Genomic DNA, 17,917 nt, shown 5'->3' with positions numbered 1-17,917 from the left:
TATTTTTAGCCATTGATTCCATTACTTTACATAAGTTTGAAGTTAGGGATATTGGTCTATATGAGTTAGCTTGATTAGCTGGTTTATTAGATTTAGGGATTGGTATGACTAGGGCCTGTTTCCAGGGAGTAGGAACCTGTCCGTTTAGGTAGATGAGATTGTATAGTTTGAGTAGTGCCTGGAGTAGTTTTAGGGGGAGTTTTTTTATTATTTGGTAAGAAGTTAGGTCTAATCCCGGGGCTGTGCCCTTTTTCCTGTTTTGGATTACGTAGAGAAGCTCCCCCATTGTGTAGGGTTGGTTTATTTCTAGATTGTTATTGTTTGGTTCTTTTGTGGGTTTGTTTTCTGTTTTAAGTTTATCTTGGAATTTTTACCTGAAGTTGGTGTTACTGCTAACGGCCGAAAAGTGGTTGGCAAGATTATTTGCTTTTTGGGCGGGGTTGGTTTAGTTGTTAATGGTAGGTTGTTTTTTTTATGTCGTTTTAAGCCTCTAATGGCGTGGATTTTGCGCCAGACCGTTCTGGCGTCTGTACGGTTATTTATACCTTCGCAGAATTTTTTCCAGTCTCTACTTTTGGCTATTTGGACTAGTTTTTGAACCTGGTGGTTTAGTTCGTGGGCTATGTTTAGATGTTTGTAGTCGCGTTTTGCTTTATTGAAGGCTGATTTACGTTTTCATTTAGTTTGTTCTATTTCCTCATTCCACCATGGTACCGTCGGTTTGCCTGTCTTAGATGTTTTGAAGGGGATGAAGGTTTTGGCTTCGTTTATTATATAGTCTGTTAGGTTTTAACAATAGGTTTCTGGATCATTATTTTCTATTTCGTTTAAGTTAGCTTCGTTGCAGATATCTTGGAATTGGTCCCAGTTAGCTTTATTGTAATGGAATTTTGGTTCTTGGTTTTCTGTTTGGATTGGTACGTTTGTATTTCCTATGGTTATGTTTATGGGGAAGTGGTCACTACCTAGCAGGACGTCGTGAACTTCCCATTGAGAACTTTGAGCTAGATCTGCGGTGCATATGGTTAGGTCGATAGCCGACATTTTTTGGTTAATCTTATCGTACCTCGTGGGTTGGTTGCTATTTAGGAGTACTAGGTCGTTTGTTTCTATCCATTCAGAGATTAATTTGCCATGATTATCTATATTTTATCATCTAGGATGGTGAGCGTTAAAGTCTCCTAGGAATATAGCAGATTTATCGCTTATTTGGAGTAGTTTGTTTAGATCCTCAGGTTGGACTTTTTGTTCCGCCCAGTAGTAAATATTTATGATGTTTATGTTTCGGTTATTTAATGTGATTTTTGGCTTCTAGGTTTGGCGTGTCTATTTTTATTTCTTCGTAATTTATATCTTCCCTGATAAATATGATTAGTCCTCCTGCGGCTCTTCTTGTTTTGGGTTTAGCTCTGTCAGTTCTAACTGAGTTGTAGTTAGGTAGTGTGACTTTGGATTTTTTTGAGAATTTGGTTTCCTGGATACAAGCAATGTGAGGGCCTTTATTTAGTTTAAATTTAGTTTTTAGTTCATGGCCGTGGGAGGTGAGTCCGTTGGCGTTCCACTGAATAATATTTAGTCCTTCCATTATTGGGTTCGGGTGATTGGTGATTTAGTTTTTAGTTTTTATTTTATTCGGTGAGTTCTTTTAGATGGAGGTTAAAGAGGAAGAAGGGAAGATTGGTTAATTGTAGATTGAAAGCTACTTTGTGGAAGGATTTCATGCTAGATTTTGGTGAGTTTTGACTATGCATGTGTGCTAGGAGTAAGGTGAGATTATTTAGGTTTTGGGTGTTGGCTGGTTGGGAAGTTTGGTTTGTTTTAGTTGGAGTAGTGTCTATTGTTTCCTCAGTAGTGGAGAAATCTTCGTCATCGGTTAGATTAGGTTTAGCTGATTGAGTTTCCATGGGGGAGGCATGTGATGTGGAGGGTTGTGTGGGTGTTTGCGGGATGGGTGTAGCTGATGATTTCTTAGTGTTTGTGTTTTGTTGTTGTGCTTGCTTGTGGGGGAGTGTTGTTGCCATGTGGGCTGTAGGGTGCTTGGATGAGGGTCGTGTTGTGGCGGTCGTTTTGTGGTTGTTTTGCATACGGGGGTTGATGTTTTGGCTATGTGAGATGTGGGAGGCTTCGTGGTTGGTTGAGTGGCTGCTTGTGTGTGTGAGGTGGGTGCGGTTTCTCGGTAGGGGCCCCAGACAGAGCTGTCGGTTATTGGTGTGGTGTTTGTTTGTGGGATGGTGTTTGGGTGTGGTGTAGGAAGGAGTGGTTTGGATGCGGGTGTAGCAAATTTTCGTGTTTGGATTTTAGCCGTGTCTATGTTTATGTGTTTGTTGGCCTGCTGGGTGAGTGTGTGTCTGTGTGGGCATTGGTTTGAAAGTGAAGTGTGTTGGATAGATTTGCAGTGGATGCACCAGGGTGTGCATGTGCCTGGGCAGTCTGTTTGTGCGCATTTTTTACATTTAGTTTTTGGGTATGTGCATTGGGAGGCAGTGTGGTTGTATTTGAGGCACTTTGAACATTGCTTAACCTGCTTTATATAGGGTTTGACTTCTAAGTTGGTGTGGGCTCCGAAGGATATGTGTTTGGGGGCATCAGGGAATTTAGCGGTTTTTTTTAAGTTGATTATGACAATGTAGGTTGGGACCGTTTTTCCGTTTCTAGTTGAGGTTATTCTACGCGTGCTGGTGATTAGGGTTTGAGGGTTTTGGTCTTGGTTTATGTTAGCTCCAGAGTGTATAATTGTAAGTCCTCAGTTGTTTCCTTTGGTTTAACCCTAATTACGCCTCGTGTATATTGTTGCCAATTAGGTGTTTGTTTGATTACCGTGACGTGGAATATTTGAGTTATTTTATTTGCTGCGTTGTAAGATTCTCGGTTAGGGAAGATTATCTGCTATCCTTTGTTGGCTTTTTTAATATTGTTGTAATTTATTTTTTCTCTTTTAAACCAAAGTCCTATTTTATCTGCCGAAAGTTTTAGTGAGAGAGTGGTGCCTGAGCCTGCTGAGAAGAAGTAGAGGGCGAAGGTGGTGATGTAGGCGGGCGAAGAGGGTGTGGGCGATGGAGGTGGAGTGGAGGTGTCAAGTTTGCGCTTTTTAGTGTTTGCGTTATGAGGTGGCGAGTCGGCTGGTTTGGTGGGGGTGGTATGTACCGTGTTTTCGCCATGCTCGGTAGGGACGATGTTTTGAAGTGACCTCCCGGAAGTGTTGTGTGCTTCTGCGGGCGTGGGTGAATCAGGAGCTGGGATGTTTGCAAGTGTGTCTCTGCGGGTGTCAGTCATGTTGTTTTGGGAGAGAGAGAGAGAGAGAGAGAGAGAGAGAGAGAGAGAGAGAGAGAGAGAGAGAGAGAGAGAGAGTTTTAGAGATTTTACGACCGCTTCAGCCATCGGCTATTTCGCAGTCGGGGCCAGGCGGGTTAACAGTAATAATGTAATAATGGGTAATAAGAAACGTAATCGACTGGCCCAAAAAACTGTAAATTAGGGGGGATAAGGAAGAAAGAAATACAGTAAAGGGGGTAGAGGGGGATAAGAGAGCTTAGTGGGGATGTGGTAGAGCTGTAAGAAACCTAGTCTATTAGGAACAAATAGTAAGATAACTGGTATATAATCAGTTAAGCTGATATGCTAATGTGATAATATCTAATAATAAAGTAAAAAGAAAAGTGGGATGGGTGAGAAACCTACTCTAATAAACTTTGGGCTTATTGGCTGGGGTAGGTGGCGACCGTAAGCGTGTGGACTGGGCTTGGGTGATCGACTGAGTAAACGGGTATAGCTATATGTGGCTGGATATGGGCGAAATTTTCGTGCGGACGTCGGAGAAGTCGGTCCGCGCGAGGAATTTGGATCCCGATCCTAAGTTGAAAAAGTGTGGATTTTGTATACAGTAGTAAGGCTGTGATTTGTTGGGATTTTTCTAAAGTTTGTTGTTTTAAGGAATGTAGCTATATGGGTGTACTTAGATGGATAATTAAATGGGTTAAGTAGTAAGGCAATGTTGTTTTTGAACTGGGGAGGGAGGGAGTTGTAAAGCTGTGTTTGTTATTTATATTGTGAGCAGTGGTTGAATATGTGGTCTAGGTTTTCTGGTATGTTACAATGGGAGCAGTTTGGGTGTGGGTGTCTGTTTTGTTTATGGAGTATTTCGTTTAGGTTTATTTGGCCGCATAGCATTCTGTTTATAATTTTTTTCTGTTATAATGAACTTTGTAAAGTTGCGGCACTTGGTGACTGGTTTACTAAAGAGGGATTTTGTCCAAATGGATTCACAATTTTGAATATTAATTTTGAAATTTTGAGATAGAATGTTTTTTTCTAATCAGTGATTTTGTTTCGGCTTTGCTGGTGGTGAAATTAATGCATGGGGATGGTTGGGTGGTGGCTAATTTGCCTGCTGTGTCTGCTAATTGGTTGCCTGTTATGCCAGTGTGTACAGGTGCCCATAGGAGAGTTATTGTTTTGTTTGTTTCTGTGATGTTTGTATGTATATCAATAATGTTGTTTATGATGTCCTGCCTCGATTTGGATTTTTTGTTGTGGATCTGTGTTAATGAGCCTAATGAGTCTGAAATTATTAAGAAATTTGTGTCGTTAGATAGTTTTATGTAGTGATAAGCACATTGAATGGCGAGTAGTTCGGCTGTGTTGGTATGTGTGTAGTTTGTATAGTGGAAGTAAGTAGTGATTGAGGAGGGTTGTGTAATCTGTATGCCTAGTCCTGTTATGTTATTGGTTGTTTGAGATGCATGATGCTTTGTCTAGTTTTTTTGTATCTGGGTGGAGTGTGAAAGTTTTGTGTAGGGTGAGGTCTGTTTCGGGGGGTGATTTTTCATTAATGTATATGTTTCATGGAGATGTGTGTTTGATGTTTTCAAGTTTGTGTGTTTTGATGAAGTTGTATAAGTGTGTAAGGTATGGGGCTAAGGTGTGGTTGTTTTTGATTTTTTTCAGGGTGGCAGGTCTAAGGTTGTTGTACTTGGTTGTAATTTGTTTGAATATTGGGTTGTGTTGGGCCCCAGCCACGTAATTTAGGGTAGTTTGATTTCGTCTTAGCTGTATGGAGGTGGTACCTGATATAAGCTGGAGTGTGTTGAGTGCGGTACCGGTTCTAGTACCCAGGGATGTTTTAAGGGCTTTGTACTGGATGGAGTTTATTTTTTTGTTTAGTTTTTCTGAGATAGAGTTGAGGACAAGAGCTGCATAGTCTAATTTAGGTTGAATAAGTGATTTATATATATTAAGTAGTGTTTGTTTGTCAGCGCCCCAATCGGAGCCGCTGATGGCTCTCATTAGATTTATGTCTTTTTGGCAGGATGTGACCAAATTATGAATATGGGGAGCCCATGTTAGTTGTTGGTCAAAAGTGATTCCCCGAAATTTTGCTTCCTTTTTGAATATGATGTTTTGATTGTTTAGGGTGAGTTTGGGTGGACAATTTGGCATGCGTCTGTTTTTGAATAGTAGGCCGATGGTTTTTTGGGTATCAATTTGGAATCCCCACTGGGCTGCCCAGTGTTCTAGGTGACTAAGTAGGGGTTGGATTCTTTTTTGGATTTGTTTTAGCGAGGTTGACGACGTCCAAAAAGAAATGTCATCAGCAAATTTGGCAGTAGTTATATTTTTAGTTATGGGCGGAAAAATGTCGTCAATCATGAAATTAAAGAGAGTTGGTGAAATTATACTTCCCTGTGGGGTGCCGTTTTCTAAATGATGGGGGTCTGATAGAGTATTTTTTGTTTTTACTGTGATGTTTCTGTCCGTTAAGAAAGAGTGAATGAAATTTAGAATTCTACCATCTATGGCTTTTTCTTTAAGTTTTTGAATTAGGCCATTGTGCCAAACCATGTCAAATGCTTTACTGAAATCTATGAAAATGGCCACAGTGTATTGTTTTTGGGCAAGTGCTGTTTTAACGTCATGTTCTAAGTGTAAAACGTGGTCTAAAGTTTGGCGGTTTGACATAAAGCCACTCTGGTCCTCGTTGAGAAGGTTTTGAGAAGTAATTTCGAATTTTAGTCTATTATTTAAGATGGATTCCATTATTTTACAAATATGGAGGTTAATGAAATGGGGCGATAGGAATCCGGTTCTCGTGGGGGCTTGCCTGGTTTTAGAACCGGTACCACCTGAGCTGTTTTCCATGAGTTGGGGAGGGAGCCGGATGTCCAAATTTGGTTAAAAAGTTGAAGAAGAAGTTTTTGAATTTTGGGGGGAAGGTGATTGAGGATGGTATAGCTGATATTGTCGGGACCTGTGGCTGGGGCTGTGTTTTTGTTATTAATTGCTGTTTGTAGTTCGTGAATGTTGATTATTTTGTTTAGTGGCATGTGTGAGAGGGGTGATCTGTGTGTGTAGGTGGGGTGATTTTTTATTGTGTTTTGCATGTGGGGTGTATGATTGGCGGAGCTGCTAGTGGCCGAAAAGTGAGCTGCCATGGCATTAGCCTTTTCTTTATCGGTATGTAGGTTAGGAAAGGTGGGGGCTGAGAAGGATTTAGAAGTACCTTTAATGGCCTTAATTTGTTTCCCCATTTTCAAAGTGCTAGTAAAAGTTTCCCAATGTTTTCTTTTGGCTGCTCTTATGAGTTGTTTAGTTGAATTTCTGAGGTTTTTAGCCAAGGGGAGTTTGGATATGTCCCGCTTGGCTTTATTTAGTGCTTTTTTCTAAGTTTTCTCGATTTTTCAATTTCTGGGCTCCACCAAGGAACAAGTGTGTTGTTTTTGACTGTGGGAATGCATTGTGTGGCTATTTTATGTATAATGTTTGTGAAGTTTGAGTTGAAAATGTCATTGTCTGTGTTTTGGATGTGGTGGATGTTTATTTGGTTGCAGAGTGTGTTGAAAGTTTTACAGTCAGCCTTATTTAAGTTAATTTGGATTGCTTGGAGGTATAGTCTAAAGGGGGGTCGTTTGGGGATGGGGTTTGGAGTGGGGTTTGGTTCTGGGTAGGAGGTGAAATAGATATTTTGATGGGCATATGGTCACTGCCCCAGGTGTCTGAATGTACCTCCCAGCTTAGTTTTGATTGGAGATGGAGGGTGCTGATAGTTAGATCTACTGCTGTGTGGGATTGGAGGTGATTTGTGGGCATTCTGGTAGGTTGGTTGTCGTTTAAGCAAATGAGATTGTTTGTTTCTGTCCAATCATAAATTAGTTTTCCAAATTTGTCAGTAAAGTTTTTTGTGCCCCACTGTGGATGGTGAGCATTGAAATCACCTAGGAAAATAGTGTTTTGATCAATATTTAGTTAGTATTTCAAAATCTTCACCTGTGAATGGTTCTGTTCTTTATAGATACTGATTTTGGTATGATTAATGGTGGTTTTGATAGCCAGGCCAGATAGACGGTGTGTATTGTAAGGAGGGCCGGGATGGGTTTGGTTGGGGGGGGGGGGGGGGGGGGCGGCGGCGTGCCAGTGGGGTTTGAGATGGGGGTGAGATGAGAGGGTGGGGGGCAGTGGGGGATGGGGGTGGGTAGCAGAGCCATTTGGGGAATGGTTGGGATTGGCCTGCTGGGGGGCGTTGGTAGGGGGTTGGGGGGGGGCAGGGGGAGAGGGGTGGATGAGGTTAGGATGTGGTTGTAGGTTGATGAGGTTAGGATGGGGGTGGGGAGTGGTGGTTGGCTGGGAGGGTGGGGTTTTGGGTGGCAAATTGTTGTTTACGTTTATTTCTTTGGGGGCGTGGAGGGGGGGGGGGGGGGGGGGGTTGGGGTAGGGATACGGGGAGGGAGCTGGACATGGAGTCAGTTGAGGTGTCTAAGTTGAAGTATTCAGGTATGGAGTTGTAGGTTGGAAGGGTGGCAGGTTTTGGTAGGTGGTCCTTTGTGATGTGTTTATTTAGCTTAAGGATGTGTGTTTGTTTTATCGGGCAGGTGTTTTGTGTTGCTGTATGACCCTCTGTTTGGCATTGTGTACAGTATGGAGCCCATGTGCATTCTGCGGCTTCGTGCCTATATGGTTGTCCTGCCTGGAATGGGTGAGCGATTGTTGATGTTTTTGTAATTTATAATCTTGGGTTGTGAGTGGATTTTGTTTGCCATGTTGATGTAATCTTGGATGTCCTCTTGTGTGTCCCTGTGGTCTATGTAAATGACTCCCTGTATTTGTGTAAACCATTTGGGCACCTGCCATGTGATGTTAAGTCCGTCTATTATTGGGTGTTTGCTGGCATGTGTGAGTGTGTCTTGGGTGTGGAAAGTGAGTTTGAAGCCTCTGCCGCATTTGTTTATATGTTTGTATGTAATGTTTGCTTTGTGTAGGCAGAGGGCAAACTGGTTTATGGAGAAGGTGTCATTTAAGGGAGTGGATGTGGTGGAAAATGCTAACAAAATGTGTTTGGGTGTTGTAGCTGTTGGGGGGGGGGGGGGGGGGGGGGGGGGGGTTGTTGTGAACATGATTTTTTGTTTGAATGTTCTATTTCGGGGGGGGGGGGGGACGTTTGGTTTGCTTAGGGGATGGGTGTTTGGTTTGCTTAGGGGATGGGTGTTTGTTTGCAGTTGAGGTTTGTTGTTTTTTGTTGGGTTGTGGGGGTTGCTGGATGATGATTTGTGGTTCAATGTGATGGTGGGAAGAGGTTTGATGTAGTGTGGTGTTTGGGTTGGGGGTGGGCGGGAGGGGGGAGGATGCGATTTAGGTCTTCCAGGTCTACTCCAAAGTCGAAAGGGACTGGGTTGGTGCTATGTGTTTGGGTGAGACCTGGGAAGTGTTTCTTGCTGTTGATGGGTGTAGTGAATAGTGAAGTGGATTGTGGAGATGAGCGTGGGGGTGAATCCATGGTGGGTTTGTTGTTTGTTTTTTGGGGGAAGGGGACAAGATGTAGGGTTACACAATGAATACACAATAATAGAAAAAAATGGGGAGTAAATAAGCATGCAGTTTGGGAAGGAAGGGATCCCTTTAGATAAGTAGAGGTACTTATCAGGAAAAAAGAGTTGGCGAGTCGTGTCTGGGCGTTGCTAGTCCGGACTGATGCCGATTTATAGTGCTAGCACACTGAGATACCATGCCGCAGTTTAGCACGAATACCCTACTCAGACACAGTATACCGACTCCGAGCCGACAGTTCTTGATTAAGCCCATTAATGCCGAGCGCCAGACAGGGTAACAACTAGTACCATCTTTTTACGTCTTTTGGTATGACGCGGCCGGGGATCGAACCCCGGCAGACGTTCTACCACTAGACCACGGAGGCGGTCTTAAAGTATCTACGAATAATGTAGAAGACAATATCTTCATTACTTATATGTTGCCAATCTACTTTGTTCGTATTTTTCTGAATGATGGTATATCTATATTAGTATAATTAATTATAAATAGTTGTAAAAAAAGCCTTTCTTGCTAATTTTGTTGATTTTAGGAAAACGTAAGCGAACAATGATCACTATTATTGCCACCCGAGGAGGCAATATGATCTGCATACGATACAAAAAGTCTATTAATGTTGACATGGGAGTTACTCGTGTTGGTTCTTCAATTACTTGTTCTTAGCAATATACTCTTTTCAAATGTTCTGTTTTATCAAGCATTTTCATTTAAAGTCACCACATCACAGCTGAAGTTATGTACTTTCCTTGTTTAACGCCGCATTCAGCAATATTCCAGCTATATGACGGCGGTCTGTGAATAATCGAGTCTGGACGAGACCGGTGATTAATATCATGGGCATCGATCCACGCATTTGGGATATGATGACAGGCATAGTCGCCTCTTACGGCAAGCATGGGTTGCTGAAGACCTATTCTACCCCGGATCTTTACGGGTCTGAAGTTATGTACATCACAATCGAGATGGCAAACGGTCAGGTAGACCACAAGTTTCCTACCACACCCCGCGGTGCCAGATATTAACGTTATTTCTAGGAGATGTACCACAAGACTGCACAGGAACCAGCACAACTATCAGCGACATACCTACACAAGAAGGAGCAGATCATTCCCTTCCACCTGTGCATGTCAACATAAGGTCATTTCAATGTTATATAAATCTATATTTTAAATAACTCTAGCAGTACTTCATGAAAAGGTAATTTCAGCTATACGAGGGGTGTCCCATAAGTTTCCGGCCTCAACATGAACGGATAGCCCAAACTCAACCAAACTGCACCTGTTGCTAGAACAGTATCTCTGCACGTGGATGACATGCAAAACATGAATCCCACGTGCTACAAGTTCCTATAAATTGCTATCAAACAGCATGACACGCTCACATTTGTAAAAAATGGAGAAGACCGAATGTAGAGTCGTTATTAAGTATCTACATTTAAATATGTTAACGCCAAAGCAAATTCATGATGACATGGTACAAACATTAGGTGACAATGCTCCTTCGTATAGTACGGTCAAACAGTGGTGTGCTGAATTTACAAGGGACAGGCACAGCACTGAAGACGAACCACGGTAAAAGTAAGTGAAACATCAAAATATTGAAAAACAGACTCCATGTCCCTTATGGGCCACCGTAGAGGGTCATGATCAGTCAACAGCTTCTGGAAGATTTTCGGAGAGATCCACGTGCTTTCATTGCTCATATTGTTACTCAGGATGAAACCTGGGTTCATCATTTTGACCCAGAGACAAAAAGTCAGAGCATGCAATGGAAGCATGTGACGTCACCAACACCCAAAAAGTTCAAAAGCACATCTTCCAGTGGCAAGGTCATTGCCTCCGTTTTCTGGGACTCCGCGGGTGTAATCATAATAGATTATCTACAGAAGGGTTCCACCATTAACGGTGCATATTATGCAGATGAATTGCGCAGATTGCGTAATGAAATCAAAGCAAAGCGTAGAGGTTAACTAAGCCGAGGTGTCTGGCTCCTCCAGGACAACGCACCAGTTCACACCGCCCAAGTAGCAGTGAGCGCTGCACATGAATGTGGCTTCAAGATCCTGCCTCACCCTGCCTATTCTCCAGATCTGGCCCCCTTTGACTTCTTCCTCTTCCCTCAACTCAAATCTGTACTCAGGGGCCGAAGATTTGGGACAAATGAGGAGGTCATCACTGAGGTAGAGGAGTTTTTAGGGTCACGTGACAAACAGTGGTTTTCTGACGGGTTAAATATGCTGTAGAAACGGCGGAACAAGTGCATTGAGGTCAAGGGAGATTATGTTGAAAAATAAGTAAAACAGTTTTTATATAAACCGCAAATTACTTATAGGCCGTGGGCTAGGTATGACCCACGAGCACCCCCCCCACATCCAAACCCAACTAATTTTTTTTAAACCCCATAAACATACTAAACATGATTTTGAATGTTAACAAGAAAAAAGTTGGGACGAACTTGTTGTTACAGCCTTTCAAAGTATGGTACCCTATATCGCGTTTTCGCCCGGTTTTGCCGTATATCACTTGGGGGTATGATTACGTTTTGGGTTGTCATCTCACTAGTGATCCACTGATCTTCAAGTGTGATATACCACTGGAAGCCATATATAAGTACCTCTCCAATGAGGTTTCAGTAGTTGGTATTGAGTGAATATGGAGCAACCCATGGCAAATCGAACGTCATATATACCGACAAAACCAAATTCTTCTCGCAGAAACCTTTAATCCGGTATATGTTCTAGGTACGTGTGCCTGATTCCACTTTACTCGTCTAACAAGTGTTCCAGTACATCTCTTGAAGTACTTCTTAACATGTGATGTTACCAGGTGAAAATCTTTTGCACAATTTGGAACAAATTTACTCTTATAATATCAGAGTAGGATACCCAATATTGCATTCTCGGCTTAGCTACATCGGAACAACGCTTGGTTGTATGCTCAGGATTTGGCTTGTCATCTTGTGTGTTATTCACCGATCTTGATGTGTTATATACCACAGGAAACCATATATAAACACCATAATTTGATGTAGGCTGATTATTGATCTACTTGTGGACAATCAAACAGAATACTTCTTGACAACTCTGATATCACTCACTTTTGTATGCATATAAGAGGTTCACAGTATAATGCTCGAGTCGATTTCAGAACTTTGAATGAAATGGACCTATGTGTAACATATTCAAGATGGCAACCATAAAGCTGTGCAAAAAAACTGATCATAATGTTAATGTAATTTTAGCAAATATACAAATCAATTTCTTGGACGCTGGCTTGATATTTTGACAAATTTTGCCATATCAAGTTGAGTTTCAGATTCTTTAGTACAGCTACTAGTTAAGGTGAATTTGCAGGGGGAAGCACCGAAGGTGAAAGACGAATTCACTTACTAACATTTAATTCATACATAACTTAGCTACTTAAGTTTCCAATTTACAGAAAATGTCCAAATGCGAATCGTCCAAATCGTATATGAATGGCTTGAAATTAACAGGGACCATGCATTCACAGAAATAAACGATATTCCAATTACATACTTAAGATTCTCTTACAGAATACCCAAGTTAATATATATGGAAATGTCCCACCTTGTAACAATGTCATCACCGTGATTATGTGTCTTTTGAGGTTGAACTGTTTTGACTGAGACCAACATCTTATACAACCGGGAACAACTCGAAGACAGCTTTGACATGTCAACCTAAACGGAAACGTATCCCCAGTGATCCAGAGCCAGTGTGCATCATACATGTACCTGGCTTGAAGCATGGCCCACCACAACGTCTGAGCAAAGCCATAGATCCCGATGAGAAGATCGAAAAACTGAAGGAGAGATCAAGTGTAGAAGGATGGCAGAACCTCCAGAAACGCCCCAAATCGGTGTCCATCCTATCTTCCAACCTGAGTGCATCTTTTGTACTTCATATTCATGAAAGAAATTCAAGTTAAAAGGAAGCTGGACAACAGAAGGCCTCACAAACTTCAGTCGGGATGGATGGCAGCATGTCATCGAAGTAGCTCAACGTCAAAACGATGAGCCTCTCCTGCTGCGGACCAGAGGGAAGGACCCATTTGGCTGTAAAGCAAAATATCACAGGGCGTCCCGATCTGGTTACATACAGATTCCTGAGAAATGGCGGAGCTCTCAACCGTAGGAACAACTTAGACAGTATCAAATAGAAGAGGCACACAAGAAAGCCATGATATCAGTGTCGGGAGTTATCAACAGCAAGAAACTGCAAGAGAAGACTACAGGAGTACCAAGTTAAAGAAGAAAAAGTGCAAGCGTGTCAGTCGGACCTAATTGGTAGGCGTTTCGTACAGCTGAGTCAACATCAATCTGTTGTACACGATGAATGATTGGAAATGTCCCATGTGACAAAATGCCAATTTGTCTTGGTAGGGCTCGTAGTTCTCAATTTTCTTCTTTAACTTGGTACTCCTGTAGTCTGGGTTTGGGTGAGCAGTATCCTGAAGACTATCGGTATGCATCTTTAGTAGATCTTCTTCTCTTTCAGTATCTTGCTGTTGATAACTTCAGACGATTGTGAGCTCCGCCATTTCTCAGGAATATGTTTGTAACCAGACTTGTGATATTTTGCTTTACAGGTAAATAGGTCCTTCCCTCTGATCCACAGCAGGAGAGGCTCATCGTTTTGACGTTGAGCTACTTCGATGACATGCTGCCATCCATCCCGACTGAAGTTTGTGAGGCCTTCTGTTGTCCAGCTTCCTTTTGACTTGAATTTCTTTCATGAATACAAAGTACAAAAGATGCACTCAGGTTGGAAGATGATGGGCTCATAGGATGGACGCCGAATTGGGCGGCCATCTAGTTCCAAAGATTCAATTTCAGGTTGTTTCAAACGGTCAAGGTTCATTGTAAAACGCTGATAATATTCTCTGTGATAGCCATGGGTTTCTTCCAGAACTGCCGGCAGGCTTGTACATGACACTTCCATTTGATTTGGCATTTCTGGAGGTTCTGCCATCCTTCTACACTTGATCTCTCCTTCAGTTTTTCGATCTTCTCGTCGGGATCTATGGCTTTGCTCAGACGTTGTGGTGGGCCATGCTTCAAGCCAGGTACATGTATGATGCACACTGGCTCTGGATCACTAGGGATACGTTTCCGTTTAGGTTGAGATGTCAAAGCTGTCTTCGAGTTGTTCCCGGTTGTATAAGATGTTGGTCTCAGTCAAAACAGTTCAACCTCAAAAGACACATAATCACGGTGATGACATTGATACAAGGTGGGACATTTCCATATATATTAACTTGGGTATTCTGTAAGAGAATCTTAATTATGTAATTGGAATATCGTTTATTTCTGTGAATGCATGGTCCCTGTTAATATCAAGCCATTCATATACGATTTGGACGATTCGCATTTGGACATTTTCTGTAAATTGGAAACTTAAGTAGCTAAGTTATGTATGAATTAAATGTTAGTAAGTGAATTCGTCTTTCACCTTCGGTGCTTCCCCCTGCAAATTCACCTTAACTAGTAGCTGTACTAAAGAATCTGAAACTCAACTTGATATGGCAAAATTTGTCAAAATATCAAGCCAGCGTCCAAGAAATTGATTTGTATATTTGCTAAAATTACATTAACATTATGATCAGTTTTTTTGCACAGCTTTATGGTTGCCATCTTGAATATGTTACACATAGGTCCATTTCATTCAAAGTTCTGAAATCGACTCGAGCATTATACTGTGAACCTCTTATATGCATACAAAAGTGAGTGATATCAGAGTTGTCAAGAAGTATTCTGTTTGATTGTCCACAAGTAGATCAATAATCAGCCTACATCAAATTATGGTGTTTATATATGGTTTCCTGTGGTATATAACACATCAAGATCGGTGAATAACACACAAGATGACAAGCCAAATCCTGAGCATACATCCAAGCGTTGTTCCGATGTAGCTAAGCCGAGAATGCAATATTGGGTATCCTACTCTGATATTATAAGAGTAAATTTGTTCCAAATTGTGCAAAAGATTTTCACCTGGTAACATCACATGTTAAGAAGTACTTCAAGAGATGTACTGGAACACTTGTTTGACGAGTAAAGTGGAATCAGGCACACGTACCTAGAACATATACCGGATTAAAGGTTTCTGCGAGAAGAATTTGGTTTTGTCGGTATATATGACGTTCGATTTGCCATGGGTTGCTCCATATTCACTCAATACCAACTATTGAAACCTCATTGGAGAGGTACTTATATATGGCTTCCAGTGGTATATCACACTTGAAGATCAGTGGATCACTAGTGAGATGACAACCCAAAACGTAATCATACCCCCAAGTGATATACGGCAAAACCGGGCGAAAACGCGATATAGGGTACCATACTTTGAAAGGCTGTAACAACAAGTTCGTCCCAACTTTTTTCTTGTTAACATTCAAAATCATGTTTAGTATGTTTATGGGGTTTAAAAAAAATTAGTTGGGTTTGGATGTGGGGGGGGGTGCTCGTGGGTCATACCTAGCCCACGGCCTATTATGGAGGCCGGAAACTTATGGGACACCCCTCGTATATACATATATATAGTGTAATAGTAATGGATATACAGAAAAAATATAGGTGTAGTTTTGATAGCGATCTAGGAAATCCAACTACAGCTATGTATTTTGAAACAGAGGAAGAAATAGCTTGATACTTTGACAGCACACGCACAATAGTGTGAAAAAAAAGATTTCTACCAGCAATGACATCACGTGATTTTACATTTTTTCACATTTTCTCAAAAGCACGTGCACGTTGCCGGTAAAAATTACAAGTACAACAACGATGCTTTTAGGCTATGTGTTTGTGCCTATTTGGGTACAACTTTGCAAAGTTTCTATTGCAGTTTAGTTTATATGTGTAAATGGGATTGTTTTCAAAATGTACTTTATATCAGGAACAGGTGATCACGAGGATTCAGTCGTTGTAATCACCCAGGTACTCCTCAATGGGATTCACCGCGTATAAATACATATATAGTATTTGTATTGTCATAAATGTACGATTCTGACTATTGAAAGAAGCCATGTTCACTGTACCATATTTATATTGAATGTGTAATTGTAACAAATAAAATTATATATCTGAGCTTATGATTGTAGAATATTATATAATGAATATCTTACAAGTGTAGTAGATTATTGTTGTATCTGCTTTATGTGATGGGCAATAATATGCATATTATTGTATTCATTGTTACAGGGAGTCGGTGAACACTAACCTCACACCCTAGCCTGTGTCATCATGTTTTACTACGTCCGCCTGGCTTTACATTTTTATGAAAGATTAATCTACATGCGCACACTGTTATTTCAAACCACTTCGCAACGTAAAGAATCATCAATTGCTAAAGTTTTAAAATATATATACAACCGACAACAGATCAGGGACCCGATGATTAATGTTAAATGTAGCTATCGCTGAGATGTACGTTTACAGTACTGTCGCGTTGCATCTGAACGTAACGTCTAATGACTTTACAAATTTCAAATCATGCATGGACAGCACGTGATGCATGTGCACACAGAACCCGAAGTGTGCGTCTGTAAGGGAACTCCCAATCAGCAATACAACTGAGCTTAGCGCACACTTCACATGCCTCCGTATCAGTATCTCCATGAACCGACAAACTGGGTAATTGTGGGTACCATAGAGATGTTTAGCAAATCAAAAAGTGTTATTTTTCGACTGTTGTTCGAAGTACCGCGCAACCGCCCGTCAAACGGGTCGCGCTGCGATGAGACCTGGGCCTGGCAGACCTAACAAGACAACACCTAGACAAGATTGTCTCATGACATTAGTTGCACTGCGATTCAAATCTGTCCCTGTTATTGGTTGAGAATTCCGTACAATAACAGGAAGACGAATCTATCATTAAAATCCGGCTCTATGCAGCCCCAAAGCAAGGCGTCCTGTGAAGGGTGCCACCACATCAGCTTGCCATAGGCGGCATCGACTTGGGTGGACAGGGCAACTCTAGGGACGGGTTGGATACGCCATGTTTACAGACGAATCAAGGTTTTCCTCTGATCCACAGATGTTAGAAAATGTTGTTAGCGACGTAGCAGTATGCAGTATGCCAGGACAATTCTTGACCATGATGGGGGTGGTAGTGTCATGGTGTGGGGCGGTATCACACATGCCAGACGACATCGTGGCTAGAGGTCATCACCGATTATCCCCGCCGAGAAGGCATACGGACATTTGCCTGGCCCGCTAAGTCACTGACGTGTCTCCAATAGAGCATCTGTAGGATGTTGTCGGGCAGAGAGTGGCCTGGCCCGCTAAGTCCCTGACGTGTCCCCAATAGAGCATCTGTAGGATGTTGTCGGGCAGAGAGTGGCCTGGCCCGCTAAGTCCCTGACGTGTCCCCAATAGAGCATCTGTAGGATGTTGTCGGGCAGAGAGTGTACACCAGAGACCCAGCACACGCTCTTCAGGCGGGAAATAACAAGGGCAACCATATGCAAGTTAATCCCATTTCTCATGCAAAGTAGCAGTCAATTCATTGACCATATGGACAGGTGGGTCTATATTGTCGAACACGACGGCCTAAAATGGGACAGATTGGGACAGAATTCCTCAGAATCAAATCCAGAGATGGATTCAAAGAATAAGGAGGCGTCTTGAAGCAGTTGTTCGGGTTCAGGGAGGTTACACAAGATACCGATAGAAAGTCAATATTTGGACTTGAAGGACATTGTTCTTCAACTCCGTGCACCAGAAGTGTGCATGGTACAGACAGCTTAGTCTGTGCAACAAAAGTGACATTTAAATTTTTTTGGGGGATGAAATTAAGTCATTTTCCAAATCTGTAACATCTCCAAAAACAGCCACATTATTTCATGGTAACCTTGGCTATGTTCCTCCCCAACCCTCTCTTTTCACTAAATAATTTATTCGGTATGGACATCTTTTACACATTTCCGGCACTAGTTCATTAAAATTGCTCAGTCTGAGAAAATACTGGTGTTGCTTAACTAATTTCCATGTGTATAGATAAACTGCCTCGTCATACAGCTCATGATACTAAGGGAACGTTAGGTTCATGACCACGCATTGTTTAACTGATATGCGTCCCTACTTT

The sequence above is a fragment of the Haliotis rufescens genome, unplaced genomic scaffold (assembly GCF_023055435.1).
Source record: "Haliotis rufescens isolate VD_foot unplaced genomic scaffold, xgHalRufe1.0.p SCAF_9, whole genome shotgun sequence".
NCBI classification, from domain to species: Eukaryota; Metazoa; Mollusca; class Gastropoda; order Lepetellida; family Haliotidae; genus Haliotis; species Haliotis rufescens.
The sequence above is the reverse complement of the archived record's forward strand: the minus strand, read 5'-3'. Positions refer to the sequence as shown.